General features: G+C 53.1%; 1 long non-coding RNA gene across 8 annotated transcripts; it reads right to left on the minus strand.

Moving 5' to 3' along the window:
* Positions 1 to 4,962: 4,962 nt before the first annotated feature.
* Positions 4,963 to 27,689, minus strand: LOC106729104. Of its 8 annotated transcripts, XR_004314811.1 has the most exons (6): positions 26,973 to 27,689; positions 26,751 to 26,811; positions 25,366 to 26,615; positions 23,327 to 23,403; positions 22,394 to 22,497; positions 4,963 to 20,613 (listed from the first exon to the last, which is right to left on the minus strand). It is a non-coding gene; the product is annotated as an uncharacterized LOC106729104 (long non-coding RNA). The 8 variants fall into 8 exon arrangements; XR_004314810.1 differs by having other exon boundaries at positions 25,366 to 26,811; XR_001365383.2 differs by lacking the exon at positions 25,366 to 26,615 and having other exon boundaries at positions 26,973 to 27,665.
* Positions 27,690 to 27,991: the final 302 nt, after the last annotated feature.

The following is a 27,991-nucleotide window of genomic DNA, read 5'->3' on the forward strand; positions in this document are numbered from 1 at the left end:
GCTCCTAATTGAGGTCCCTCTTCTGGAAGGACTCTCCTCCCACAATCATCACTCCTGTCCTCCACGTCTGAGCCTTAACTGTGTCCAGGCATCTCCCCTCCCAGCCCGTCCTGTGCCTCCCCTGCTCAAAGGTGTTCCGTCCACCACGTTACCTACAGCATGAAGTCCACGTTTCTTTCATGATACTTGACGGCTTTGTACTATTGTCCCCTTTTCTTCCCAAGCCTTCTTTCTGCTACACTTCAGAAGAACCTGCCCTCATTGAAGCCAGACCGTCTGCCCTGTGCTCTCTGCTGAACTCCTAGCTCACTGTTGTCCAGAAGTGCCTCTGGTGCTGTCTGATCCTGGGCATCTTCCAAGGCCCAGCTCACGTTGTCCATTCTGTGCAGCACTTCCTGATGTCTGCCCAGCGCTCACGCCTTCGTTATCCCCTGGCCTTGTGTGAATCATGTGTGTCTATATACGTGTGTGTGGTAGAAGACGTACCTTCCACATCACTGTAATGCATGGGTGTGGCTGAGTCATTGAAAACCCAAGTCCCAACCACGAATGTATAAACGTTTTTTTGTGTGTGTAACTAATAACGGAGTTTGTTTTAATTTATGCAAAAAAATTATTGCTTTTTGCAGATTTGTATCAAATAAGGTTACTAAACCTCTGAGATCAGGCCTCATGGTGTTTCTGAACCATTGCTGCACACTGGGACCCCTAGGGAGTTTTATTGATGCCTGGGTCCCACCCCCCAGACGTGTCTTGTCGATGACCTGGTGTGACCTGGGCATCGGGTTTCTTTAAAGCTTCCCAGGTGATTCTAATATGCAGCTAAGGTTGCAAACATCTGCATTACTGGTTCTCAAGCCCCACAGTCCACTTCTGCATATGAACTTATGAAGACATAAAGTGAATGCTTATACTTATAGAATAAAATTGTGATTTTGTAATTCAGATTATTAAAGAAGTCAGAAAACTCCTAAAACTTGAATTAAGATCTCGTTGTCTGGCTAACCGAAGGAGGCTATCTGTGTTTTAAAAAAAAAAAAAAAAAAAAAAAAAAAAAGCCCGGAAGCAGTCTTTCTAATATCAACACTAGATGAACATCACTTTGACTATAATTAAAGGATGCAGAGACCATGGTATATATTTTTTTAATGGCATAAAATAGTTAGAGCTTTTATGGTAACTAACAATAAGAATCCTCTCAAGAATTCTGAAGACAGCTGGAGTAGGCAGGAATTTAAAATTAATAAAGAATATTCTAGGTTTAAGAAAAATAGGTTACTCTCAGGAACCCTCCTACCCTTGTGGTGGGAATGTAAATTGGTGCAACCACAATGGAAGACAGTATGGTGGTGCCTTAAAAAAGTAAAAATAGACTTACCATATGATCCAGTAATCCTACTCCTGGGCATTTATCTGGAGAAAAGTGTAATTCAAAAAGACACATGCACCCCAGTGTTCACAGTAGCACTATTTACAATAGCCAAGATATGGAAACAAACCAAATGCCTATTGACAGATGACTGGATAAAGATGTGGTGTGTACACACACACACAATGGAATACTACTCAGCCATAAAAAATAAAATAATGCCATTGCAGCAACATGGATCGATCTTAAGGCCATCATTCTAAGTGAAGTAAGCCAAAAAGAGAAAGAAAAATGCCATATATCACTTATATGTGGAATCTTAAAATTCACAAATTAACTTATCTACAAGACAGAAACAGACATAGAGAACAAACTTATGATTCCAAGAGGCTAAAGGGTATGGGAAAGGATAAATTGGGAATTTGAAAATTACACCTCTTGGGAAGTGATGGAAATGTCAGCTATCTTGATTGTGGTGGGCGTAGACACCTATCAAAATTGATCAAATTGTACATCTGAAATACGTGTAGTTTACTGCACAGGAACCATACCACAATAAAGGTGTTAAAAAATAAAAATTAGAAAAATTAAAAAAAAGAAAAATAGGCAACTCTGGTATTCTAAAACTTAGTTAATTCCTGCCAATATTGTAGCCAAGAACTTTCGCACACTAAAAATTTCTGTATTTGTACTCAAGATCAGGGTTTAACCTGAAGAGTCCATTGACTCCCAGAAACAATGCAAAAAACAGTGTACACAGACTGTTCTTTTTCCTAAACTATATTGCTTTCATCATTTCTAGGCTCATCCAGAAAAGGATCCTCTAGAACAAAGTGGTCAGCCTTTATTCTCATAGCACTGCTGCCCTCCTGTGGACAGTTAGGGCATTTGACAGTCCCTTCCTTAGTTGATCAAACTTTGTCATTAGTCAGAGGTTTCAGTCATTGCTGGGATTCCCATAAGCCATTTTTAATTTCATTTTAATTAACTAGCTCTTTTCTGCTTGCCTTCTAGGAAATTAACTTTTGCCAAAGGGCTAAACTCTGTCCCTTACGGCTCACATATGGGTGAAGCATAATATCGCGGTCTGTGGTCAATAAACTATTTTTCCTTCCCTCTGACTTACAGTCCAGCAGAATGTGATAAAATTGCTGAAACTGAGAAAGTTTCCCGCCTTGATTCCTGACTTCCTAGTCCAGAAAATCTGTCTGGGGTCGTAAAACTCGTATTAGCTGGGCAACCACTTAGGCTCAAAACATTCAGCGTTCTTACGTAGCTTTTTAAAAAATGAACTATTGTATTCACAGGGGCCAGCCTCACGGGGAAGGAAAGCAGAAGATCTGGCATCCTGATGCTGAGGGCTCGTAGCTTCATTGAGAATTCTGGAGATTACCGTCCTTTAGACGAGCACGATTCATGGTGTTCGGGAAAAAGACCAGTCATCCGATCACCCACCGCCACCTAAAACAGGTTCAAGGGAAAATACCCCTTTCGTCTGTATTTGACATGGACTCAGTGACTGGACGATCCCTGGGTAGGACCCCATACAACCATGCTTCTCAAATTTTAGTGTGCAGGTGACGTCACGCGACGGTCTTGTTGAAGTGCAGCCACAGCAAACTAATGCATCGATGCCAGGGGTCCTCAGGCCACACCTGGAGTAGAAGCAAGACCACAGAGGAGGGGCCCTCCACCCAGACTGCACGAGGAACCACCTGGGGAAACATTCTAACAAACAAATAAGTGTCCACACCCCATTCCTTCAGTGGTATATAACCAGGAACTGTAGGGGTGAGACCTGAAAATCACTCTTCTACTATTCTTCACCTGGGTGAATGTAATAAGAACACAGCATGGGGCCCTATCACGGCAAAATAAACACAAAACATAACATTCCTAGTTGTCATGGAAAACTCTTAAACCACCCCAAAATATGGACGCACTAGTCTGCTGGGTACCCCCACGAAACCATACACCAGCTTCTCAAAACGCAGGGCTGGGCCAACATCTTACATGAAGACTTTCCAGGTTGGAGATTTAGCACATTGTTTCCCCTAAGTTGGAGAAAGATTCCTGGACTCACATTTACTAGGACTCACCAGCACTTAGTTCCAGGGGTGGGAATTCTTTGCCGGCACAACATGCATGAGGCTGGCCGCGCCTTCAGTCCAACTCCCTCTCCACTTACATGCTTACAGTAAATATCTGACAAAACTTCGGTAAGCAGGACCCACGCCTGACAAAGCATCTTCTACCTGGGTGGGAAGAACGGCCTCGAAAGCCAGACTCAAGATGTCTCCAGGAGAAACATTCTGCTTAACAATTAGGGAAAACCAGCTGGAATGGGCATTTTAGGTAAAGAACTGTCAGCCTCCAGATGAACAAAGAAAAATAGTTTTGTGGGAGTGGCACCTCAGTTACCTGGGGAGTGCATTTTGCTCCTCATGACCTACCCATGTGCACTGTGTAAAGTTAAGCATTCATGGGAGCACCAGAAACTACTTTTATGGAAAAGGGGTCCCAAGTCATTGTTTTTGTGTGTTGACACTGAACTCCATCTTCTAGCACTTTCTCATCTGGGGGCTGGCGTCAGAGCAACCTGCTGGCAGAATCCGTGCCTTACTCACTTTATTGGAAATTCCTAGGCTGGAGCCTGGGACATGTAGATGCATCAAAAGTTGATCAGTTTGTTACACCTGACCCAAAGCGGTTATGCCAACAGGTCTACATTTACCTCAGTGGAGAAGTGATAAATCAATTCAGGGTCCTAACTATTCCCACCGCCACATCCTGGGGACATGTGACTCTTCAGACAACAGCCTGAAATAGTGCTGTGGCTGCAGGGTTGAGGGGGGTCCCATTCACTGGGGAGCTTAACCAGCAGTGCTTCACCCGTCCCACCCTCACTGCACCAGGCAGGGCAGGCATCTGGGAAGACTGGCAGGATGTGGACTCAGACAGGCTTCCCAGGTGGCTGAGATGCCACCACTTACGAAGAAGCACTGGCGTGAAATAAAAAGTCCCACAGTTGCTCAGAGGTGGCCACACATCTCCTGTGCAAAAAGGTCAGTCAAGGGGACATAGAGTCCCCAAGTTTACTCCCCTGTGAAGTCGACTTTGGCTACTCTCTGAATACCTTTACAGAACTGGTTCACCCTGTCTTCAAGGGTTGATAGAAACTAAGAACCAAAGTAGGGCTCCTGCATCTCCTGTTGCACCTGAATTCGTCAGTGTTCCTCCCTCTAAGAGCCGCGCGAGCACAGGTTCAGTTAAGCCCACGTTCCTGAAGGAGCGCTGACCACGGAGGTGCCAGGGCTGCAGCCCACTGGGCACCCAGGTCCTCATCAGCAAATAGGCTCCTTCGCCCAGGTCTGCAGCCCTGCTCTCTTCTGTGATCTTTTCTCATTCTGTTTCGTGGCTCAGAGAATTCATTCTCGTCTTAAAGGGCTACATTTTAAAACCTGTCTGCTGTAACCTACTTCAGATTTTCTGTGAAGTAGGTAAGTCTGCACAGCAAATTAACTTCTCAGGCCCCACTGTTCATCATCATGGAATGATGAATAGAAAGTAATAAATGAAAAACAGAGACATGATAAACTGAATATAATAAAACATTTATTAAGGTGAAGATGCATGAACAGACTTCTTTTAACAGAAAGGTAACTTAACAGCAACCAATTTATAGTTTACAGTACTACCACAATTCAGCAAACTGAGGACATCAGGAAACTTACAGTTATTTGTTTTGAAAAATCCATTAAATGATCTATTACCTGTGTATAACGTATCACGAATGCAGCTAAGGAAGTTCATAGGAAAAGCGTGATCCCCTCCCCTCTCTCTGCCCATCCATCTTCCAGGAAGCCACAGGCTGTTGCTCACCACACTTGGCATGAGACCTCGAGGCTGCTGCTTTTCCCCCTACATCATAACCGATTTCAAATGGTGCTAGACAAAAACAGACTCTGAACACCAGGAGAAATCGGTCAGCCTGTGTAAGAGATGGGTCCAGTGGTGCTCCGGGGGTCCTGCACCTTGGCAGTGCAGGTGGCAAGTCTGACTTCAGCTGTGCGGCACCTGCAGCTGAATGTTCCAGGGCATCTAGGAGCAGGCGGACGGCGCTGATGGGAGACAGTCCTCCCGGGACTCATACCTCCCCCTTCCCTACTGCAATCCAGTACCGAACCCAGCATTGCCCAGTCACGCGCTCAAAGCCCTGCCAACAGGTTACTGCTGGCGGCTGCTGCTACCTGTCCTCAGAAAGATAACAACGCCTGGCCCTGCTCAATCCACCGAGTTCACTTTGGACACAACCCAGTCCCTGCACTGTTGCCTCCACAACCCAACATACTCAAGAGTGACTTTGCTTTTCAAGTTCATCCTTTTTTGAGCCAGCTCAGGCAGCAGGAGGAGGAGAGCCGGTCCCACAAGCGGCAGCTCCTCTGCAGTCGGCCCTTGGCTGTGCTGCAATTCTTACTCCTAAAACACTGATTTCAAATGGTGCTAGATACAAAGATGGAAAAATCTAAGCCACCATGTGAAACCAGCTTCCAGAAGAAGAGGATCTCACTGAAGAAAGAAGGGAGATGCGATCAGAAGACCCAGTCTCTGCCCCGAGCAGTAACGTCTTCTTGCAGTTCCACTTGTGATGGGACATAATATACGGACCCATTAGAAAGGCAGGGAGGAGACTTACACAGTAATTTCCAAAGAACATGAATGTCAAAGCTGGTAATTCACATAGACAGTCGAAATACAGAAACTCACAAATTCTAGGTTAATTTATTCAATTCCACAACCAGTCCCTACAAATTATTATATATATAGTAAAATAAAACAATCAAAACTATTATTAAACTGTGTTAACATTTACATCCATTTTGCCCTGCTTTGTACAGTATTTCACAGTATCCAAAGCATTTTCTAATATTATCTCACTTCATCAGGAAACAAGCTCCCCGTCTGCCCGGGAGGCTCCAGCCTCTCTGCGAAGGCCAGCTGCACCTGAAGCAGGGCAACTTTCCCACGTGTCCCGTTCGGGAGGAGCGTGGGCTCCTCCTTCCCAGCCCAAGGTAATTGTCGGGACATTCCAATATCACCCCATGAACTGGCAAACTGATTTATCCTCTACTGTGACACAAAAAATCGGTGTCCTAAATTGTATTAAGAAGATAATCCTCTAATACAAGAATGGAGTTTTGTTTTGTGTTGTTTTCAAATTTTGCCTGAAACTGAAATTCACAAATGGTGTTCAAATGAGATTTCCCATCTCCTAATTGCACCATCTTTTTTTGGCTGTTTGAAGTTAAGGATATATGCCTGCATTTCCTCTGATTCCTTAACCAAGAAAAAGAAGAGACAGAGACTGATCTCTCAGGTTCCCTACCAACTCTTCAGGTCTTGAGATAAAGGCTTATATTTTTTTATGCCTCCTGAAAATAACATGATGTGCTGCTTTAGGGAAGAGAAGGAAATAAAATTTGAACACCAAGCTGTGCTCTTCAATTCTCACAACAGCCCTGTGAAGCAGGTGTTATTCCCATTTTTGCAGAAGCAACTGATCCTCAAAATGGTTCAAAAACTTGCCCACAGTCACAGGACTGGTGAGCGGTGCTGATCCCACTGTAACTCCGACGTCTGTGTCCCTGCGCCTCTGCCCACTGCCGTCTGCTCTGCAGCTGGACCATTGTCTCATTCTGGTTTTGAACTTAAATTATGAACAAGATTGAGGGCAGGTGGGAATCCCAGGCAGTATTTCTGCATGGAAAGTGGGGGGTGTACCTGACTGTACAACATGTAAAACTTGAGGGGAGATGGGAGCACATCTGTTCTGCAAGAGGCGTGGTGCTTTGATACCTGCTTTTTCTCCTGCACCTCCGGTGCCTTTTGGGGTCTCCATGGCCTGGCTGTGGGAGCTGGGGGGACACTGGAGATGAGCTGCCCTGCAGTGCCCGTGCTGGACGCCTGCGGGATCTGACACCAGCACTGGGCTCTCCAGACCTTGGCCACAGATGGGAGAGCTGGGGCTAGGACTTGGCAGTGCCTGCAAGGGCTCTGAATAAGGACCATTGCAGTCAACAGCTGGTGGGGGAAGGTGCTATGAGTCAGATCACAACTAAGGCTCTAAGGTCAGAAGTGAGTATCAATGACAGTCATTACTATGTGGTCTGAATCCTATGAAATGAGTGGTTGGAGAAGACCAACATTTGGTAATTCTCAGCCTTCCTGCTTTTCACTTTAGCCAAATTCTTCTTCCTTAGCAACTTCCAACTGCCACTATCCACAGAATCCTCTCCTAGGGCGTCCTACAGTGACCCAGACTGCCTCTTCCTCCACCAGAAGGCCTCTGCCTATGCTGCTCCCGCCTTCTGGAACACTCTGCAACCACCCTCCCATACCTACCACCCCCAACCCCCGACCCAGGTCAGCAGGGTGGTCTGAAGTCCTCCTGCAGGTCTCAGCTCGGCCACTCCGTGCTCAGGAAAGCTCCCTCGTCTAGCCCGGCTCTCGGTTAAGCCGCCCTCTCACACCATCAAGCTCTTTCCCTTCAGAACACGCTTCTGACACCTGGTCGTTGAGGGGATCAATCCACGTCTCTCCTGCTACCCAGGAAGCATCAGCCCTGAGCTCAGAGGAGAGGCTGCACAGAGCAGAGGACGCACTGTCACCAAGGGAACTAAGGGACATGAGCCCGTGTTTGGGCTCCCAACTCGAGTTCTAAAATACTCTTAGTCCTCTGAAAAAAGAGACAAAAAAATCATTAACAGTGCATTGCTATAAACACCCTAAAAGAAGAGGAAGGGAATAGTCATCTTAGTACCCGAAGCTTTTGCCTTCCAAGTCCATCAGACACAGGGGTCTGTTGAGGTCTCAGGCCTCCCAACAGAATCAGGCTTCTCTCTCCAAGTCAGCCAAGCAGGGACTCACTTACCTGAGGCCAGCTGCTGATTTTACTCCCTAGTTGCACGCAGCCAGGTGGTTTGATGTAGCCAGAACGGGCGTGCTCTTCCTGGCACTCAGCCCGAGGGCCAACTCGATCTGGAAGAAGGCAGCCTGAGAAGCCCCAGCCTGCTCAGCGTTCTGCCGTCAAAGGCGGGTGGCGGGGTTCTCCCCCCTCAGCCTAGTGGCCCCACCACGCAAGCTGACCAGCAAGGGGGAAGGACTCCGAGGGCGTGTCGGCTCCAGGAGGTGCTGGTGGTGCCGGAAGAGGGCCTGGGGAGCCTGCTGCCGCCCCAGTCCACTTCTGTGCCCACATCCGATTTGGAGGTTTTCCACCCCCTCGTGCCTATGACACTCCTCTGCCTGGGCAGGGACCCGAGGGTGGAGGAAAGGTCACCGCACTGTGAATCATAACACAGCGGCTGTGACTCCTGCTCAGCCCGGGCTCTAGGAACTGGGGCCTGCCCTCCTCTGGAACAGGCGCCGATGGTCCCCGCAAAAAGAGAGGAGCTAGCACAGACTGGTCACTGCGCCTTACAATTCATGGAGAGGTTGGGCAGGAAACTCGAGACAGAGAAGCAGCCACCATGGGCAGCAGAAGTACAGTGATCTGGAGAGGCCACGTTTTGTCTAAAGGCATGCAGAACCGGATACATTAAAAAAAAGAAAGAAAAAAGAAACAAAAAACTCCGTGCAGGGCAAACGAAAACATCTGAGGGTTAAATACCATTCACGGGCTTCGGCTTAAAGAACAGTCTGGAGGTTGCAGACAGAGCGTCCACTGCGTTCCATGAATGATGCTGTCTGCGCCGTTTAAAGTCTGAGAAACCCTAAGCCCAGCATGGTGCCCCCAGAAATAACAGGGGTGGGAGACGGGAAGGAGAGGAAGGCTTGTTTATGAAATCTGTAAGCAAACCCACGGAACAAACAGATATTCGCCTCCAGGAGCCCTGTGCTGCCAGCCTGCTCTGCGCTCGCTCCCACTGCCCGTTCAGATCCAGAGCGCTGCGAAGGCTCCTGCGAGGCAGCGGCTTCTCCCTCCCTCCCGACCCGGCTGGGTGCTGAGTCACAGCTACTTACATGACTGACGCAAGTTCCAGCCAGAGCGGGGGAGGAGCGCTGGACGTGGAGCCCAGCTCATCCATCTTCCTGCCACTGGGAATGCTGGTTTCAGGGCTCCTGGCAGTGAGGAAGGGTCATCTTGGTGAGAGAGGGGCCTGGAGAAGGCCCTTTTGGAAAAGGGGGAACTTCTGCCCTTGAGTGAGCCCCAGACCACTGTATGTCGGAACCGAGAGGCCCAGCCCAGCTTCCGGTCACTCTCGGCTCGAGCCCCGGGCCACTGTCCTGGACATTTTGTCTTGAGCTGTCAGGGTGGGGCCTGCTGCCAACGAGCTGTGGTTAATGAATCAGAGGAAAGGGTGATAAGATGAAAGGTCTATGAATATGGGGCTGGGGCGGGGGCAACACGGGGATGGCTCTCTCTTTCTGGCAGCTCAGTCCTGGAAAGGAGAGCTCAGCACCCAGGGACCAGCACACTCCCCAGGGCCTGGATCCCAAAGTGGGGATGACACACTCAGCACCCAGTGAGCCCCTCAAACACTCCCTGAGGGGACAAGGCAAGAAGTCACTGCCCTCCCAGCTTGCGTGGGCAGAGCATCGGCAATTTTGGCTGCCCTTGGGGCAGGGGTATGGGGGCCTGTGTTCCTCGGCCTCTGTTCTGCCTCAACACCACCGGAAAAACTTGGGTCTGGAAATCTCCCAGACTCAGGACAGGGCACGGACGCCCCGTCGCTCAGGATGGCTGGCTGGCTGGAAGGATGTGCACAGCCACCCTGCCCTGGGGATGCCATGGGGCCCGAGGGGCAGCAGAGACAGTGGGCAGCGAAGGGAAGGAGGAGGGGTGGAGTGAAGACAGGATCGGGGATCCCTCCCCGTTCCCCAGAGAGTGGCTTAGCCTGGGCAGAGGACGGGCACAGCCCGGAACTGCTTTCAGGGAAGCCAGTGCTTTCCACAAGAGGAAGAGTGAGCGTGCCTATGGTCTCTTACACACGCACAGTGCCCTCCCCCCAGCTCACGGGTCCAAACCAACATGTATCCAAAGGAGAACCACCAGCGCTGCTCCCTCTTCACTCCCAAATCATCTACTTGACTCAGTGCAGACGGACTCAGAAGTGAAACTTCAGCCTTAGGTGAAATCTAACTTTAGAAGTTGAGGGAGAGATGCCCAGAACCCAGCTTCCCCACCTCCCCAGGTGGAGCTGGGCTGCCCCCTCCTTCAGCCACCACAAGACACTACAGATGCAGTCTCTGACCAGGAGCCCCACTCACAGGACCGCACGCCTGCTTGCTGGGAGGAACACATCTCCGTCCCCAGGAGGCTTTCCAGAGGTGTGCCTGGCCTCTGTGGCACAGCCCCCATTTCTCCTGGAAGGAGAGCAGAGCATCTCCCCAAGGCAGACATCCCCCACTGGAGCACGGCCCTGGCAGGCACTAGGGAGGCAGGGCTGCGCCCGCTAACCTCCTAGCGGTGGACCTACCCAGAACCTGGGCATCCACCTGGCGGAGCCCAAGCACCGGGCACACCCTGTGGCCTGGCTCTACTTCCCTAGGTGAGGGGAGGGAGGCCAGGCAGGCAGAGGGTGTTCTGGAGTCCAAACTTGGAGCACCCTGCTCTCCTGCTTCCCCGGCAGCCGGCCTGGCCAGTAGCTGGACCTGCACTGCTGTGCCAGCCTCTTTCTGTTATCAGGACCTCTGTCTGCCAGTCTCAGGACCTGGAACAGTGGGTGGTGGGAGGAGGCAGGAAGAGGAGGGAGGAGGGAGGAGGGAGGGAGGAGGGAGGGAGGGAGGAGGGAGGGAGGAGGGAGGGAGGAGGAGGGAGGAGGAAGAAGGGAAAGGAGGGAGGTGGAGGAGGAAGTTTCACAGTCTGGTGCATTCCCATCAGATGGGAGAGAGGGCAACACGTACAACTTCCCCTTTTCGGGTGTTTCTCTGCCCCCACTTTCGTTTCAGTTCCTTCCCCTCTGGACCGGGGATGGCACGGCTGGTGGGCTGGGCGGGGGCGGGCGCCCAGGTGCCCAGCCAACAGGGCTCTCGCCTGGCTCCATCTCGGGCCTGGCAGGCTCCCTCGGCCGTTACCCGGCATGCTCTTCTCCTTGTCAGGGAGGCCTCGCCCTCTTGTTTTCAAAGTTTTATAACAGTATTGTTTGTTGTCCAGCAGATTAAATTCTTTTGGAGGTGGCGGGGGGGGGGCGTGCTCAGGGGGGCGGTGAGGGAGAGAGAGGAGGGAAAAGAGAAAGGGAGAGAAAACACAAATAACTACCACGAGGGCCAAAAGATTAAATGAGTTCCTTTTTGAACACAGAGTTCACCTGTCTTGGAGAGAGGCCAGGGGCCAGGAGCCCGTGTTCCCTTCCTCACTGTCTGTGTCCCTCTCTTCCCTCTCTGTCCCCCTCCTCCCCTAGCAGAGTAACACGTGGTCTCAGACTTTCAAGGCCACTACTCAGGGTTCAAGCTTAAAAGAAGAAACAGCTCATAGGACCGGGGGGATTCATGCCTAAGCAGCTCCCACCCCAGATGAAGGCATGATGTGGGCTGAGCTGGTCCTAGCAAGGACACACTTGATTCCCAGCTCCTCATGGGTCTGGGTGACTCGCTCCAGGACCAGGTGGGGAGATGCCCCATCTCAGAGATGGTTCATCTCTGCAGTGAGCCTGTGTTTTGTTTACATTTGAAATAAAAGTAATACACTGGACAATGTCAGAGACACTGGAAGAACTGCACCCTAAAGAAATGACAACACAAACGCATGGACAAATGTTCCTGTATACCTAAGGGGTGAGTGAGAGTGGGAAACAGAAGAGAACGGAGACAAAAAAAAGTGATATAAAATAAGCATGACCTTACAGATCAGGGAGGGGACTGAAAGGTTCCTGACCTGTCAGGCCTTTTGGTGCTGAATCCGTAAGCAGTAATAATACAAAAGGCTACAAGATTCTCCGGATTTAATACAACCTTCATTTAGCCATTAACTGGTTGATTTCAGGCTTTGGGTCACCTCTAAATAGTATGCCCAGCTCAACACACATCTCGCCCTTAGCATAGCAGGCAATGCTGGTGGTCCCTGAGGGGTGGACCTGCCTGAGATATTTCTCTTCCAGCTCCTGTCTTTTTCCAGCTCACCATGTCTGCACCCCAGCCAACACACACTCATTTACATCTCCGATGCCTACTGAAGGTCCCTAGGGCTGGGGGAGTCGGCAGGGGTGGGTGGTGGTGACACAAATTCAGAATCAGAGTAGCTCAGGGCTCTTTCCTGGCAGGGCTGAGGGGGATTTTCTCCCTTTTTTATTTGCAAGTAACATCAGTCCTACAGGGCCAGCGCCAGATGTTCTCTCTGCAAGGGGAACGCGGTCAGCGCTTCGGACGCGATGCTCATGGCCCCCACCCCAGGCTCAGGCTTGCCTCAAAGGCAGGAAGGAAAGATGGAGGGACCCATCACAGAGTTCCCACTGGACCCTGGCACCCCCACCTCAAGCCACTCCAGGGCAGCCTCAGATTCAGGCCCAGAAGGACCCTGTCCAGGACATCCAGTCTCCCCGTCTCAGATAAAGAAGACTTGTCTTTCCTTGGGAGCCCGGAGCAAAGGGAACGCCATGGTTCTCCCTCAAGTCTAGCCTGAGTCAGCCTCCCCACTGCAGGTCCAGCCATCCTCGTTCTCATCCTCCAGGAAAACAGGGTCCGACAAGACACATCTTCACACGTAAAGTCACTGAGGGCTGCATCCTCCATAACAACTCCCTGGGGCCTCCCCATCACAGGGTTTCTCAACAAGCCGAGGCTGCACTCGGGGTACAAATAGAGAGACGCTTACAGACCTGTAAGCACACTGCCCCCTGTCCAATCCCAATGCTTCCTCAAGGAACAGCCCGGGATAAAGCCTAAGCCGTCATGGCTAAAGGTGCTATAAATAAAATAAACGCTGCTCTCGCCCCTTCACACAAGTTCTGGTCTATTTAAATGAAGATCACGCAGGCCACTTGGCCAGGAAGACGTGCAGCCTGCGCTTTGCCTCGGCATCCCTTGTCAAGGGTTGGGGTGGTGCTGAGTACTCAGGAAAACTGACATCCAAGAATGCTCCAGCCCACCTTCTCCACCATGGGGAAGGCCATTTCTCCAGGTCAATCACAGAGCAAACCATCAGAGCTGAAGCCAGCATTTCCAGTATCTTACCTGACATTGTACCTTAGCCAATTCTTCCAACGGGCACTGCACAGCAAGCAGCTAAGGAACAGATAACACACATGCAACGTGAATGCTGGGAAAGCCCCAGGAGGGCCTTATGAATCCAATGGAAAAACCTCAAAGACCTCACGCTGGGGCCTCGGTTTCTAAGGATGTTACTTAGCAGAAACATGGCTCTATGCACATGCTGGAAAGGCCATACAGATGTGTCAGAATGGTCTGAAGCACCACATATTCCAGAAGCTTCCATGGGTAGGGAACCTCACCAGAAACCCATGGTGAATGGCTGGCTTCCCAGCCAAGAAGTCCAGGCCAGCTTTCACAAGAGTTCCAAGAAGGTGAAAGAATGGAGAACAGGACGAGCTAGATATTCTGAGGTTTCCCACCCCTTCAATACATAGAGAAGGGACCCCAGGCCCAAAGAGATCAAGTGAACTTGTCCAAGATCCACGCCCCCATCCCTGCCCCACCCCACTGGCCCTTGGAAGAACACAACTAGAACCCGAGAAAGTAACAACCGTGGAGTCAGGGGACCTGCGTGGTGGCCCAAATGAAGCAGGTTGAAGCAGCTGGATCTGGGAAGGACTCTCTCTGGCTCGGTGTCATCCACTACAGGGGTGACACCACCCACCTGCCCTCACAGGGCTGCATGGGGGCCAAAAGAGCGAGCAAAGGTGAAAAGAGCCGTGAAACATCGCATGGTGCATGAGACTAGTCAATTCCTCTCCCTCTGGCATCCTAGCCCAAATCCCTGGTCCCCACACCATCCGGGGCAGGGGGCCTCATAGTTACAAACCCCAGGTAAGTGTCCAGTACAGTGGCAAGCAGATAGCATCTTGCAGAAGTGTAGCTATTTTTAAAGCTCTGCATTCTGTCTAGCAGATTGCACAATGTGTGCCTCAGCCTCAGGGCTCCTACCCACGCAGCCCAGGAGACGTAGCGGACGGCAAGGACGAAGGCTGCCATGGAGAAGCAAGGCTGAGGCCCCGCCACTCCTGGCCCCAGCCTGGTCTTGCACAACCGTCCAGAAGGGTCTGCGACCCTGGGCTTTGCTGTATGCATTTCATTTCTGCTGTCTTTTAAAGAGTGACTCAAGACTAAAAACCCAAAATGGGACTGGTGGCTCTGAGATATTTTTGTTTCTGTCTTCTTCTTTCTTTCTTTTTTTTTTAAATACAAGGGCTTAAACAACCACATCAGAAAAGAAGGCTAAATATAAAGGAAAACTTTCTGACAGCAAAGGGGCACAGGCTCTGAAGATGAGTCTCAGCAAAGGCACAGGACACAAGGGCCCTGCAGTCCTGTCTTCTCCAGGATTCAGGGCCAGAAAGGATGGCACATCTTTCCTAGAACACGGCATGTCAAGCCACCCCCTGCCACTCCACGGCCCATCTCCAGACAAGCCTCTTGCTGGGAGCAGGGGTCCACGTCCTCGGTCACCTGGAGGCTCCTCATCCATCACCTTCAGTTACCTTCACACCATCGTTACCTTCGCACTTTTCTCAGGAGGGTCCTTTGAAAACTCCACCCACCTGCCCTAAATCATGCCGACCGTCTCCCTGCGGAAAACAGGACTCCAGCTGCTCTAAGAGGTGTCTTCAAGGCTCCTCACCTCTCTTGCCACTCAGATCTAGTCTTCTTCATCTTGAGTTTCTGGCTAAGAAACATCTCCACGAACATCCAGGGCGCCCCCAGATCAAAGTTGGCAGGAACCTCCAAAAAGATTCTGGCTCAACCCTCTCGCTTTACAGGTAACGAAACTGAGCCCAAAGAGGTGAAGTGAGCAAGTCCAGAACCCGTGGCTGCTGACTCGTCTCCACCAGGGGACACAGGCCCACTTTCTCTGTGCCCCCTCAACCACATGCCACCAAAACCTACACCCCACCTTTGTGCAACATCAGCCCCCTGGCAGCAGGTGGCAGCCTCCGCGGTCAGGGTGGACCAGGCGTCAAGGACTGCGGTGCCAAAGAGGGAGAATCACGTGGCCTGACTCACCCGGGCGGCAGCCACTCCACTCCCGCCGGGTAAACAAGTCCTGGGCCCTGGAGCCGCACACAGGAAACACCCCTCCCCCCGCCTCCAGCCACCAGCCTGCCTCAACTCTCCAGACACAAAGCTTGTCCATGCATCTGACACAAGGTGACTCTCCCCGCCTCCCCTCCGCCCGTCCCTTCCCAATCGCCATAATCTTGGAATCAGGCCCTCTGGCAGGAGAGGCTCAGCTGAGTTCTGCCTCCTGCAGGCCTGTGTTTGACCAATGACTCGGCAGAGACGTAACCCACATGTTCCCCTGGGGTGCGTGGACAAGAGAGGGGCACGGTGACCGGGCTGAAGCAGAGGTGCCAGCTGGCGACCGGGAAGGGTGGGAGTCGGAAGGTCAGGCGCAACCACGGCTGATGGAAAAAACCCGAGTCTGCCGGTGACCAAGGGCTTGGCTGTCTACTGCCGCCTCGATTCCTGACTCACCACAAGTTCCTGTGAGCTCCGTGCACCCTGGAGGGATTTTCAGAGCTGATAGGCACAGAGAGGGCTTAGCAGCCCTATCAGCTCTAACTCTTTGGAGGCTCAGTCAATATGGTTTCCCCAGGTAGCCGAGGTCCTGTAGTCTCTCGAATTCCCTCTCCGATCAACAGCTGGATCCCCGTCCTTATGCATGGGTCCCCTCCTTTTCCACATATGTCTGCTTTATTTTTAAATTCTATTCACTATTATTAATGATCTCTGCCCACTAGAATGTATACCCCACGAGAGCAGAAACTTGGTTGTACTGAGTTCTGCATCCCAGCACCTAGAACAATCCCCCGCACACATACAGCAGAGGCTGAATACATATTCATAGAAGGAATGTATTCCGCTGCCTGTCCACGGACACCAAAGGGTACATGCATCTGCTCTGTCTCCCCAAAAAGGGACGTGGTGCAGTCATCCCTGTGACTGCAAAGTCACCTGGGTGCCTGGCCTCTCACTCTGGGTTACATCAGTTGGTTTGGCGGCCTATCCTCTGCGGGTCTTACCTCCTCAAAATTTCTGACTTTAGCCCAAGAGGGTGAAGAAAGAGTACAGGCGTTGGAGTCAGAAAGACTTGGGTTTAAATCTCAACAAGGCCACCTCTACCACGTGTGTGACCGTGGTTAAGTCTCTTAACAATCACAGTGTCTTTAACCATAAAAGGGAAGTAACACCTACACCATAGGACGAAATCAGATAAGCAAAGGGGGGCCCTTAACAAAGGTCAGTTTCCCTTTCCCTGGACTGCACCCCTGAGACCGAGAACTCTGATGCCCGTCTCAGGCCTTCATGCCTCGTTACAGACCCTGATCTGGGCTCCACGCACACACATGTCCACTCAGGCTGCAGCAGACAGCCTCGGCTGAGCAACGGACACATCCTCCGACCCTCTCCTGGACTTGATCCTGTGGTCAGACGCTGCACAACCATCCCCGGCATGGCTCTCTCCCTCCTCGTCGCCCCCAGCTCCTCCCCTGCCGGGGCTCCACACTGCTGCGTCAGGCTCCGTACCGGCCTGCGGACCTGCAGGTGTTCTCTGGCCTCATCAGCCCACGAGCAGCTCCTGTGGAAAGAGCTAGCAAGAAACCCAACCCAGTCTCCACTTTCCTCCCAGACACTCCAAATCCCAGAAAAGCAGCGCAAAACGAGGGCCTCCCACAGACAGCCGGCTAGTGCAAAAGGCGCTCTCTCTCACATATTTCAGAGGAGGCAACACGCCCAAAACGGTGACCCGCACGAGGTACAGATCCTCTCTAAAGCTGCGGCTGCAGCCTCGGGGGCACTCGCGCCAGGGGACGCAGCCAAGATATGCATTAAACAATTCACAGCCCCGACCAGACCAGGATTCAATGGACTGGGGAGGTGCCGACCAATCAGGTCCCCTGGCAGAGCCCCTCCCCCACATCTCCTGGCCAAGCCACACCACCAGGGCTCCAGTGCCACCAGCTCTGTTAACCTCTGCTGGACCCCACGTGGGAAAGGCCCCACGCTGCCTCCCAGCTCCCAGACCGCAGGGATCCAAAGGTCAAGAAAGCCATGCCAGCGACGCCTGGCCTGAGAGGCCCCCCTCTCAGGGGATGCCAACTGTTCTGCTCGCCCGACTGCTGACACATAATGCTCCACGTCATGTCAGGAGAAGCCCCGCTGGTGAGCAGGGAGGAAAGAACCAGATGAGGGACAAAACCAGAAGCAGCAGCAGGGAAGCACCAACTGCAATTCCCGGAACACCAGAGGCCGCAGAGACAAATGTGTCTCAAAGAGCAAAACCAGCTTCCCCTTTGCTTCCCACTCTGGTGATGCCAGCCAAGCCAAGGGCAGGGCTGTGAACGGGGGCGCACTGCACAGAGGCGAGTGGAGGCTCCCGGGTACGGCTGGCAGCCCCATCTGGCTCCAGCCCGACAGCCGGCGCTGGCCAGACTCCAGCCGACACATCTTGAGGGACTTGGCCGCTCCTCTTCGTCTCCCCAGCTGCACCAAAGCTGATCTCTCCTCTTTATTCAAGTTCCAGGTCCAACACCCCTAGCCATTCCTCCCTACGTTACTGCTGGAGGGGCTGAGACTTGTCAAATTCCTTGAAGGAAGAGACACCGGACTCTTCCAAACAGCCCTGGATTCCTCGTTCAGTGAGGATCTCAGGCTGCTCGCAGCCAACTCAGAGACTCATCTCAGATGGGAAGGGAGAAGGTAAAACACTGGGAGGCAGAATGCACCAGACTTCCGGGGGTGGGGGTGGGTGGGGGTGGGGAGGTGAGACAACACCCACATCCACGGGCATGGGCAGAGGGCTGGGATCCCCCAGGTGCCCCCTGATACTAGCCAAGAGCATCATAAAGTGACCAGCACCATCCCTTTTATCATTAGACCCCAGACAAATCTGCAGTCAGCCCATTTCAACGGGCCCTGCTGGCCCAGAACGTGGCAGGAAAACCACTTGACAGAAGAGAGACTTCCCGGCGGTGTGGCGGCCGCCTACGGCCTGCTTTCTGCCCCGTCTCCGTGAGGCCACAGGCCTCCCCAGTTCCTCAGGCCTCGTCATTTTTAATCACCATTGCTACCACCGCGACCAGCACCAAGTGAGGCAGAGGCAAAAAAACATTTCTGCGTCAACTGCCTGGAGATGCTCTGTAATGGTTCGCTGGGAATTTTTTTTAAAGTAAGGCACTGAGGGCCTAGAAAGAAAAAGTGATTCACTCAAAAAAACCCCCCAAAAACCAAAAAAAAAAATCAAAGTAAGGAAAGATGTCCACTACCAGGCCCACAGTCTATAAACGCCAAGCACTGCCCTGGACTCAGGTCTCAGGACAAGAGGACACGGGAAAGAGAAGGCCCAGGGGCCAGGCAGGCTCCCCGCTCCTCTGAGGGCTCAGCACCCAGAATCTCGTGCCAGACGCAGGGGCCGGAGCAAACTCCCAGTCGGTCAGTCACTGTGGGAGCCCCAAGTGTTCTGCCAACCGCCACACCCCGCCATCTCCCACACGTCCAGCGCCTGACCACTCAGGCTGGCCGCCCTGCCCCCAACCCTGGCTGGTTACTAACCCCATTCACAGAAAAGCCAGGAGGAGGAGAATGGGAAGAAGAGAGCAATTGTTTGGGAGATTCTGAATGAAGAAGTCTGAGGATTCCCCACTGAATAAGGAAAACGCCCTGGGTGGGCAGGGAAACAGGGCGGCCCACACCTGACTTACCTGGGAGGCAAGGACGGGGTTAAATCCTATCTTCCTTGCCGCATCTGGTTGCCAACAAGCAGCCTCATGATGACACGCTGACAAGACACATCTATCAGGTCATATCTATTAGCACTTGCGGTCACAGAATCACGCAAACTGGGGGCTCAACAGCACCTCTCAAAGGGCGGAGGCAGATACCCAGCCCACTCTGCCCTGTACCACCCAGCAACTCTGAGGACAGCTGACCCCCTTCTGCCAGTCCAGCCAGATTCCCAGAAAGCCCAAAGGCGGGTGAGGGTGGAGAGCAGACAAGCTCCCGGATGCCCACAGCTGGGCCTGCCCCATATAGCCTACAGAAAATCAAAGGAAGGACGAGGGAGGGCTGGAGGAAGGCAGGGAAGACAGGAGGTCCAAAAGGAGGAAGAGAGAGGTCAAAAGGCATCCTTGGGCAAAGCAAGGCAAACAGGAAACCAGGAAGACACACCGGAGACCACACTGTGCTTTCAGCCACATTGTGTGCCCCAGCCATTCCTCCAAACCCGGTATCCATCAAGAACCACCAGTCCCTCCTGGCCCTCCTGTGTGTGCACGCATGCACACGCACACACATACGCACACATGCATGTGTGCACAGCCCTTCCTGGAATAAAAGGCCCCACGGAGCTGGCTCACACTCTCCAGGCTCTGGTTCTCTGACAGAGCGCTCCTCTCCCGAAGGGGAGGGCAGACACGTCTGATAAGAATTGCTTAGCACAATGCTATATATAGTCTAGGTTCCTACCGGCCTAGAGATTTGGAGCTAGAACTTGGCAGAGAACCATGCTAGATTCTGGCAAGGCCCACACTCCCCCAGCCAGCCAACTGAGAGCCTCACCTCCCTGCTGCGGGCAGTGAGGGCAGGCAGGGCCCTTCCATTCAGCCCGTAAACACTCTGCTTTGAGGGACCTGGCCTTTTGGCTCCGTTTTAGGGAGAATCGACTTCTTCTCCTGAATGTGAGGGGGATGTGTGGAGGCTGAACACTGAGTTCTAGCCTCTCTGCAGCTCTCCAGCAGCACAAGAAAATCGATCTAGTCCTCTCTTCTGGAGGACCAGGGGCGGGGGTGTGCAGGGAAGAATGGAGAAGGCACAGGAGCTGGCTGGGTTCGATAAGCATCTATCCACTTCCGACGTTTGAGGGAATAAAAGAATGCAGACGAATACTTACTGCAGAGAGCCAGGCTGCCAGGCATCTCCTTTTTTTTTTTTTTTTTGTTCCAAATAAACGCAAACGGATACACATTTATCCCCCAGGATGACGACTGTCTTCTGCTCACCAGCACCATCGTCAGCTGAGCCCGAGTCTCCAAAAGGCCGTCACCGATTCGTGGAGCTGAACTTCTCTGAGTTCTCTGCAAGGAAGAAGTGAAAGGTGGGCTCAGCTCCCAGGGCCAACCAGGCAGTGCATGTGCAGGCCCCAGTCAGGGTCCCCTCTGGGCTTAATATGCGGCCCCCAGACCCGGCCCTCTACTGCGGCTCACCATCCGTTGACAGAGGCAAGACCATGCCAGTCCCAGTGGGCACAGGGTCTCATCAAGGACGGCCCGTCCATCACCTCTTTCCGAAAACAAACCTGAGCCACAACAGAGTGCTCTGAAGTACAGAGCCGGGCTCTCATCACATGCACAGCTTCTGGACAAAGAGCCACAAAGGATCCAACACCCACATATATACAATTTTTTTAGGTCAAGCTGTTCTCTACTCAGGCTGAAAAAGACATGACGCAAAGGGGCTGGGGCTGAACCCAAAGCCCACTCAAGGCTCAGCTGGGGATGGCGAGCCCCTATCCCTTGCCTGTCTCTCTCCGCTATGACCTGGACCAGGTCTCCCTGCTCCCTCTGGCTCCCAAGGCCCCAGAGCCACTCCTTCTGGATCCCACATGAGTCACGCGGGGAGGTCCATGGGGAGAGGAGGAGGTGCTCGGTGACAAATGTCAGTGCTGGCATCATCCACGGGAAAGCGTGAGGTTGAGAAGTGGCACACGGGGAAAGGAGGCAGGGGGCTCTGCGGCCAGGCTGCCCCTCCATCTCTTCCCACAAGTTGTTTGCTCCTCTGCCCCAGACACTGGCCGAGAAGCGGGAGGAGAGACGGGAAGCCAGATGCCGGGGATAGTGGTTTGGCTGAGGCTCAGTGGCAATGGAGGCCCATCTTCTCTCTTGCTCCTGAGAAGGCACGGCGGGGCGGGGTGGGGCGGGGCCGGGCAGGCCGGGCGGGGCGGGGCTGGGGGGATGTCACGCGCATGGAGCGCAATGCTGCAGATTCAAGAAAAGCCTAGAACCCTGAGCCGCCATGATGACACGCACACACACAAGGTCGAGAACTCAAGGTCCGCCATTTCACCTAAGGCGGAGGTGAGGAAGATGAAGCGGGGAAGAAAAGCTGTGATTTGGGATGATAAGGGAAGGGGACGCTGGGAGGTGGTCTTCAGCTTGAAGCTGGTGATGTGGATCCACCGTCTTCACGTGATGCCAGCAGAGAAAACCTAAGACACCACATCCCCATGACAGGCAGTAGGACTGTCGGGCCCACCCCTGCCCCAAGAAGGGACTTGCCCTCCATCCAAGGCAATGAGCCACAGTGAGAAACCCCAAAGAGTTTTCTGGACCTGGGAAAATGCCTCTCAGTGGGGACCAGCGAGAAGACCTCAAGCTACGATCCTGTTTGCCAAACTCATCTAATAACACAAACAGCTGCATTTTCTTTTCAGATTCTAAAACACAGGGTCCACAAAACCTAGCTGGGTTACCCGATGTCGCCCCCAACTCGATGCCTGGGAGTGGCCCTTCCCCTGCCAAGACCCTCCTGAAAATGACCCCAGCTCAGGGTCAGCTCTGAGCCCCGACAAGCTGTTTTTGCTGCTTTCATGTTGACAGAACATCCTGGCCACTCGGCTTGAGTGCTCCATCTCTCGGCTCCTGACACACTGAGTCATCATCCAAAGAGGAAAAAAACAACAAAGCAGCCGTCACCAGGGTCCCCGCTGCCGTCGGCTGACGACTCACGGGCTGTCGTCATTCTCTGCTCTGCAGCCCCGGAACCAGTGACGAGGGGCTTCAGGGCATCCAACTCCCCTCCCACGGGGATGCAAGAGTGCCAGGGAGCAGGCAGTCACTGCAAAGAAGGGAAACTAACCTGGCATCAGAAGGCTCCCAGGAAGGTTCACTGGTTAACCCTCACTCTGCCACTGCCAATGCTCACGGCTCCGTGCCCATGGCGTCTTCCTGACGCAGGTGTTCCTGATGCAAAAGCGGGTACTTACTCCAGGGTGGGGGAAGGCACCACCGTGCAGGTCTCAGGTGCATGCTGCCCAGTTACCACCTCCCCTGCCCCTGCTGATACCTCTGCTGAAGGCACACACACTCCCTTCTCCCCCATTTCTTCTTGAGCCACCTGCTATGTCTCTTTCTTAAGTCCCCGGTAGACAACTGGGCAAGGGGAAGGGAGCTGCATCACTTTCTCTTGGGAACCTATTTGCCTGGAAATATATTAGGTGTTTCTGTGTAGTAGGTATAGTGGCTCCATCTCACTGGCTGAGGACAGTAAGACAAAAAAATCAAATGACTCGTCTAAAACCACCCAGCTAAGATGACGCAGAGTCAGGATGCACACGCAGGTCTGCCCAAGTGCAATGTCTCTGCTCCCTGCCTTCTGTGGCCTCCACTGACCTCCGGGTTCTGGAGCTCATTCTGCTCCGAAGATGCTACAGACCACCCCACCTCCTCCAAGAGGAAGGTGACCAGGATAACTGAAGTTTGTGAGTCCATCAATTTCAGCTACCAAAAAACCCCCCCACCATCTTGGGTGAACCTGGCTCTCAAAGGAAGAGGAGAAAATCAATAAGGCAGTAGGGAGGGTGGCACAGAAGAGCTAAGCCACCCAGATCTTGGGCGCAGGAAGATGAGCCACCCAAACTCCCACAGAACATCAGGGACTTAGAAACTCCTTAAATAGACACATTTTGAGGATCGACCTCGTAAGAGGCATTTTGCAGACACTGAAGACTGAGAGAAGAAAAAGGCAAAGGTTTTGAGAGACCAGGGTTCGAATCACGATCAGAACACTTACCGGCCATGGGACGTGCCTCGCAGGGCTGCGGTGAAGAACAGACGAAATTCTTGCCGAGAACGAGCTTGATGCGATACCTGGCAAACAGAAAGCACCAAATAGGTACACGCTTCCCTTCTTCTTTTCCCTGGCTTCCTGGAGATCACAATCTAACAGAGGACACGAGACTTGCACACAAAGAGCCACAGCACCACCAAAGGGGCATAAAAGAGGGGTAAAGCACATGGGAGCCTAGGCGAAGGGGGCAGGGGTGGTTACGAGAACTGCCGCCCGCGAAGGTGATCAGGAAAGGTCCGCGGAAGACGGCGGGGCTGCCGCAGGTGGGTGCGGTGGAGAGGAGGCGTGGAAAGCATCACTAGTGAGGACAGAGAGAGAGAGAAAAAGCAGGAGAAAGTAAGTCGCTTGGTTCTGCTGGAATACGTGGTCCACCGAGGGAAACCGAGAGAGACTGCATGGGAAAGCTAAGACAAGACTAAGTTACAGACAGCCCTCAGCGTCCTGCTGGAGGGAAGGGACCTCATTCTGGAAAGGACGAGAAACCATTTTAAATTTCTGAGCAAGGAAGACAAGATGGCCGCTGCACGCAGAAGGGCCTGGAGAGCAGAGGGCCTGACGGGCAGCAGGGAGCCTCGCTGGAGGACTACAGCTGGAACCACGGCTCTGGCAGGGGGTATGGGGAGGGACAGAGGAGAGAGAGAACGGCAAAAAGGCAGGGCCATCCAAACACATCCTCAGAGCTGCCATGGATCCCACTCCCTGTCCCCATGGGGAGACTGCCAGGGACACAGCCTATTTGGGGAACACAAACCACAGGTCCGACACGTCCAAGACGAGCTGCCGTATCTCTGCCTCCACTCCCTCTCCACCAAACTCAGCTCGCCCCACCACCCCCTGAACTGCTCTAAGCCTCAGGCTGAGGAAGGCATGGGAGACCCAGGCCTACGGTTAGCAGTGCCCATGCTCTGGCAAAGCCAGGGTCCCAGCCAGTGGGACCCCCACCCAGGGCTGCGTCCGAGGGTGGGACTGGGCGGTCCTGCCCGAGGCCACCGTCACTGCGGCAGCCACCGCTGTGCCCGCCTCTGCTGCGCGTCTGCCCCCCTCCCCTCCTCCGTCATAGCCCCCGCCCCCCGCCCACTCTGCGGAACTGGCACAGCAGGACCAGAAAAACCAACGCCACCATGTCGGAGACCAGCAGAAATGCCTCCAAAATGGCAGCCTTATGATAAAGGCAGTTCAAACATATTCTCCACCGACCCAGGGAAAGGGAAAAACCAGAGACAAGGGGAGGGAACTGTCAACCACCTCCCAACTGGGTGCCCCCCCAACTTCTTTACTCTCACAACTGTCATGTCTTTCCCTTCACAAACTTCCTCTCAAAAAGCAGAAAGCACAAGAGAGAAAGAAGGGCATCGCCCTATCCCCCGAGAGGTCTTGGGGGCCATAGGTGACACGGGGCATTCAGAAGGGCATTCTCCTTCCATACCCCAAGACAGGGGACCGCAGCCCCTTTCCATCTTCAAACCCAGTTCCTATCACTGACTGGACAAGGGCCACCCTCCAGGGGTGAAGTCTTCCACTGCTCCCCCTTCAGACCCTCCCCAGCTCTGTGGGCCCTGGGGAGCCAGGAGGTGGGGTTGCAAGGAGGGGCCGAGAAGGCACAGCGTGCCCTCTGTTATGTAATAAGAAGGGCGGTGCTGTCCTAGGCCGGAGACCCAGGGCGCACTGCGCTCCCAGATGCGCAGTCATGGGTGGGGGCCACTGCGCAAGGCGCAGGGCTCCGAAACCCCCTCCCCACGGACGCAGGGACTGCATCAAGGACCGGATGGGGAGCGGGGACCCTGATTTTTTCCAAGTCCTCCTCCCCCAACCAGAGGCGAGCAGCCTGCTGCCCTAGTTTTGTTCTCACTCTCCTCACTCCCCAGGATGACAAGCCCTTCTAACCTGGGACCTCCAAACCTCTCGTGGCCCATGGCTTTCCCAGAGACCCCACCAAACACGCAGTTTCTGAGCAGCGTCCCCGGGCCAGTCCCCATCCTCACCTTTCCGGGCACCAGGGAGCAGCAGCTTCCAGAAGGCAGGTCCTTCCCATAATGGGCTCTGGACAGCCGGGGACGTCAATGCAAATCTCTTGTCCCCGGGGAGTAGCCCAGAGTCAGCAGGAAGCCCAGGGTGGTGGCAACGGCGGAGGCAGCAGCTCTGCCCTACCTTGCCCATGCGTTTCCAGGGGAGCCAAGAATTATTTTGCCGCAACACTGAGGTGTGGCTGATCGGAAAATTCCCTTTTCTGACACCAAACTAAATAATAAATATTTCCTTCCAGTTTGGTCAACCCTCTGCCCACCCCTCTCCCCCAACCTTCGCCCCTTTGAGAAAAAGTTTGGGGAGCCCTCAGCTCCTCTTCCTAATAGTGCATGAAATAAAAAAGGCACAGGAAGAGGCTTCAACTGGTCAGTCAAAAGCAGGCAGACACAGGAGCATACGCACACCCCTAAACAGATTTTAGAAAGCTGCTGGGCTTCTCCCCCCCTCTCCTTTAAGCAAGTGAAATGCAAATTCAGATTTGATACCCTGCCCTCAGCCAATCAAAAAAAGGTTTTCACCTGCCACTGGCCCACCCACCAATCAGAGGAAGTGTCTGGAGTGAGAGCCCTCCCCTGGCCAATGGAAGGCCAGCTCAGTCACTTAGTTAATGATGCAGCAGTACAAGGAAGGCCATCACATGTGAACTGGAAGGGTGCCAACATGGAGACACAGAGAGCGCAAGGTAAACAACTTTCCAACGCCAAAAGGATGACATTTAATCTCTAAATGCGAGCTTCCCTTCTCAGCTCATCCTTAACCCCTCTCGGCTGGTCCTACAGATCCTGGGAGCCTCACTACCTGTCCCCCAAGAGCTCCTAACAAGATCCAACAGTGACTGCGTCACCATTCCCCACTTTCCCCAACTACGCAGTGACAGACCTACCAGCTTTACCCCACTTCTCCCAGCCCACGCCCCATCCTGCCCACCTGCTCCCCACCAGCCCCAGATTCCCAGGGCCGAACGTTTCAACGAGGCAAGCCCTGGAAAACTGCCCCCTCGCCTTCCTCCTCACTCCCTACCTTCCACCTGAGAACCGCACAGACAGACAGACAGATGCTGACACCCAAACAACCTGGAAAACCAGTCTGTCTGTCTGTCTGTCTGTCCAACAGAAGGAAATGGGGGTAAAGGCCGGGAGGTCAGGTGGGACGCCGGGGACGGCTTGCTCCTCTCTCCTCTACCCTGGTCAGGCTTGAGCAGCTGACACTAAGGAAACAGAAATTAAAGTGGAAAAAAACCCTCCCTCAGAGAAAAAAAATAGCAAAAAGCGAGAAAGAAGGTGAGAAAGACAGAGCACCCACATACGCAGAGACATCGCCCCCGATCCCAGCAAATACGTACGTGGGGGAAGAAGGGGGTTACGCCATCAAGTCCTGAAGCCCATCGGACCACCCATCGTCGCCTGCGCAGACCCAAATCTCGGTCGGCCGTAAGGTGCCGCAGTCCCGAATGTTCCAGAAACTGGTCCCATTAAACCTTCCACCGTCGCCCCGAAACCTCCTGCTCCCACCCCTGCCCCCCACAGCCACCCCACCTCCTCCCCGCGGGAACCGCCCGTGCCACCTTGCGTGTCATCTCCTTAGTCTAGGCTACTCAGAGGCCTCCGGCCCCGGACAGATTTCTGAACGCTTGGCAAGTGAGCTGGCAGAACCTGGTGCCCGGTGTTGCTATGACTTGTTTCTTGATTTCTCTCTCTCTCTCTGCTGCAGCACGGCTGTTGCTAGCAGACGTATCGACGGAGCGCTCGCTCTCTCTCCCTCTCTCCCCTCTCCTCTCTCTCTCTCTCTCTCTCTCTGAGCTCTGTGACGCAGATCTAAATTCTCCAGTCTGCTCCTTGTGTTGCAAGAGCAGAACTGCAGCTTTTCCCCTGGAGAGCCGGAGGGCAGTGCCAAGGCTGGTCAAACAAGGCAAAAAAAAGTTAGGCCTACACTCCACTTCCCTGGCCACTCTTCTCAGCCTCTCTCCTAGCCCAGACCTCCCTGCTCTGGGGCACACAGGGCCTGGTCCCCGAAGGCTCACGCCTTCTCTGAGGGCTTCTCGGCCTCAACACTAGCTTAACTCTTTGAGTGACAGCACCCAGAATCCAGACCGGGCTGTCCCACGCTAGCTGTGGCGTCATCCTTTCTTGAACTATATGAGTTTCTCCTGAACATGAGAGAAAAATGGTCCCCACCCTGAGACCACCATCCTATTAACTCTTTCTGCCACAGACAAGTCCAGAATTACAGCCGTAGCTGATTTTTGTTGCTGTCTGCTTTTTTGGCCCCAAACCAGGACCTTTTTCTCCCTGGAATTTCCTAAGGACCAGAAGGGTAATTAAAATACTGCCTGCTTACCCCGTGAGTGAGATCCTTCCATTGGGGCAGGATCTGGAGAAACCATATTGAACGGCAGCCTGGAGAACCAAGAGTGAAAGCAGTCTGGACGTCCACTCCTCCCGGGATCAGAATTTTAGGGCCTAGGTGAATACGTCCAATCACTTCTCAAAAGGCACTTAGGCTGCTCAGTCCCAGAGATTCAGGTTGCTGAGTCATTTGTTCCCAAGAAGATCCTCTGACAACATGAAAAGCGGCAAAACAGAG

Source organism: Camelus ferus, chromosome 23, assembly GCF_009834535.1.
Source record: "Camelus ferus isolate YT-003-E chromosome 23, BCGSAC_Cfer_1.0, whole genome shotgun sequence".
Lineage (NCBI taxonomy): Eukaryota > Metazoa > Chordata > Mammalia > Artiodactyla > Camelidae > Camelus > Camelus ferus.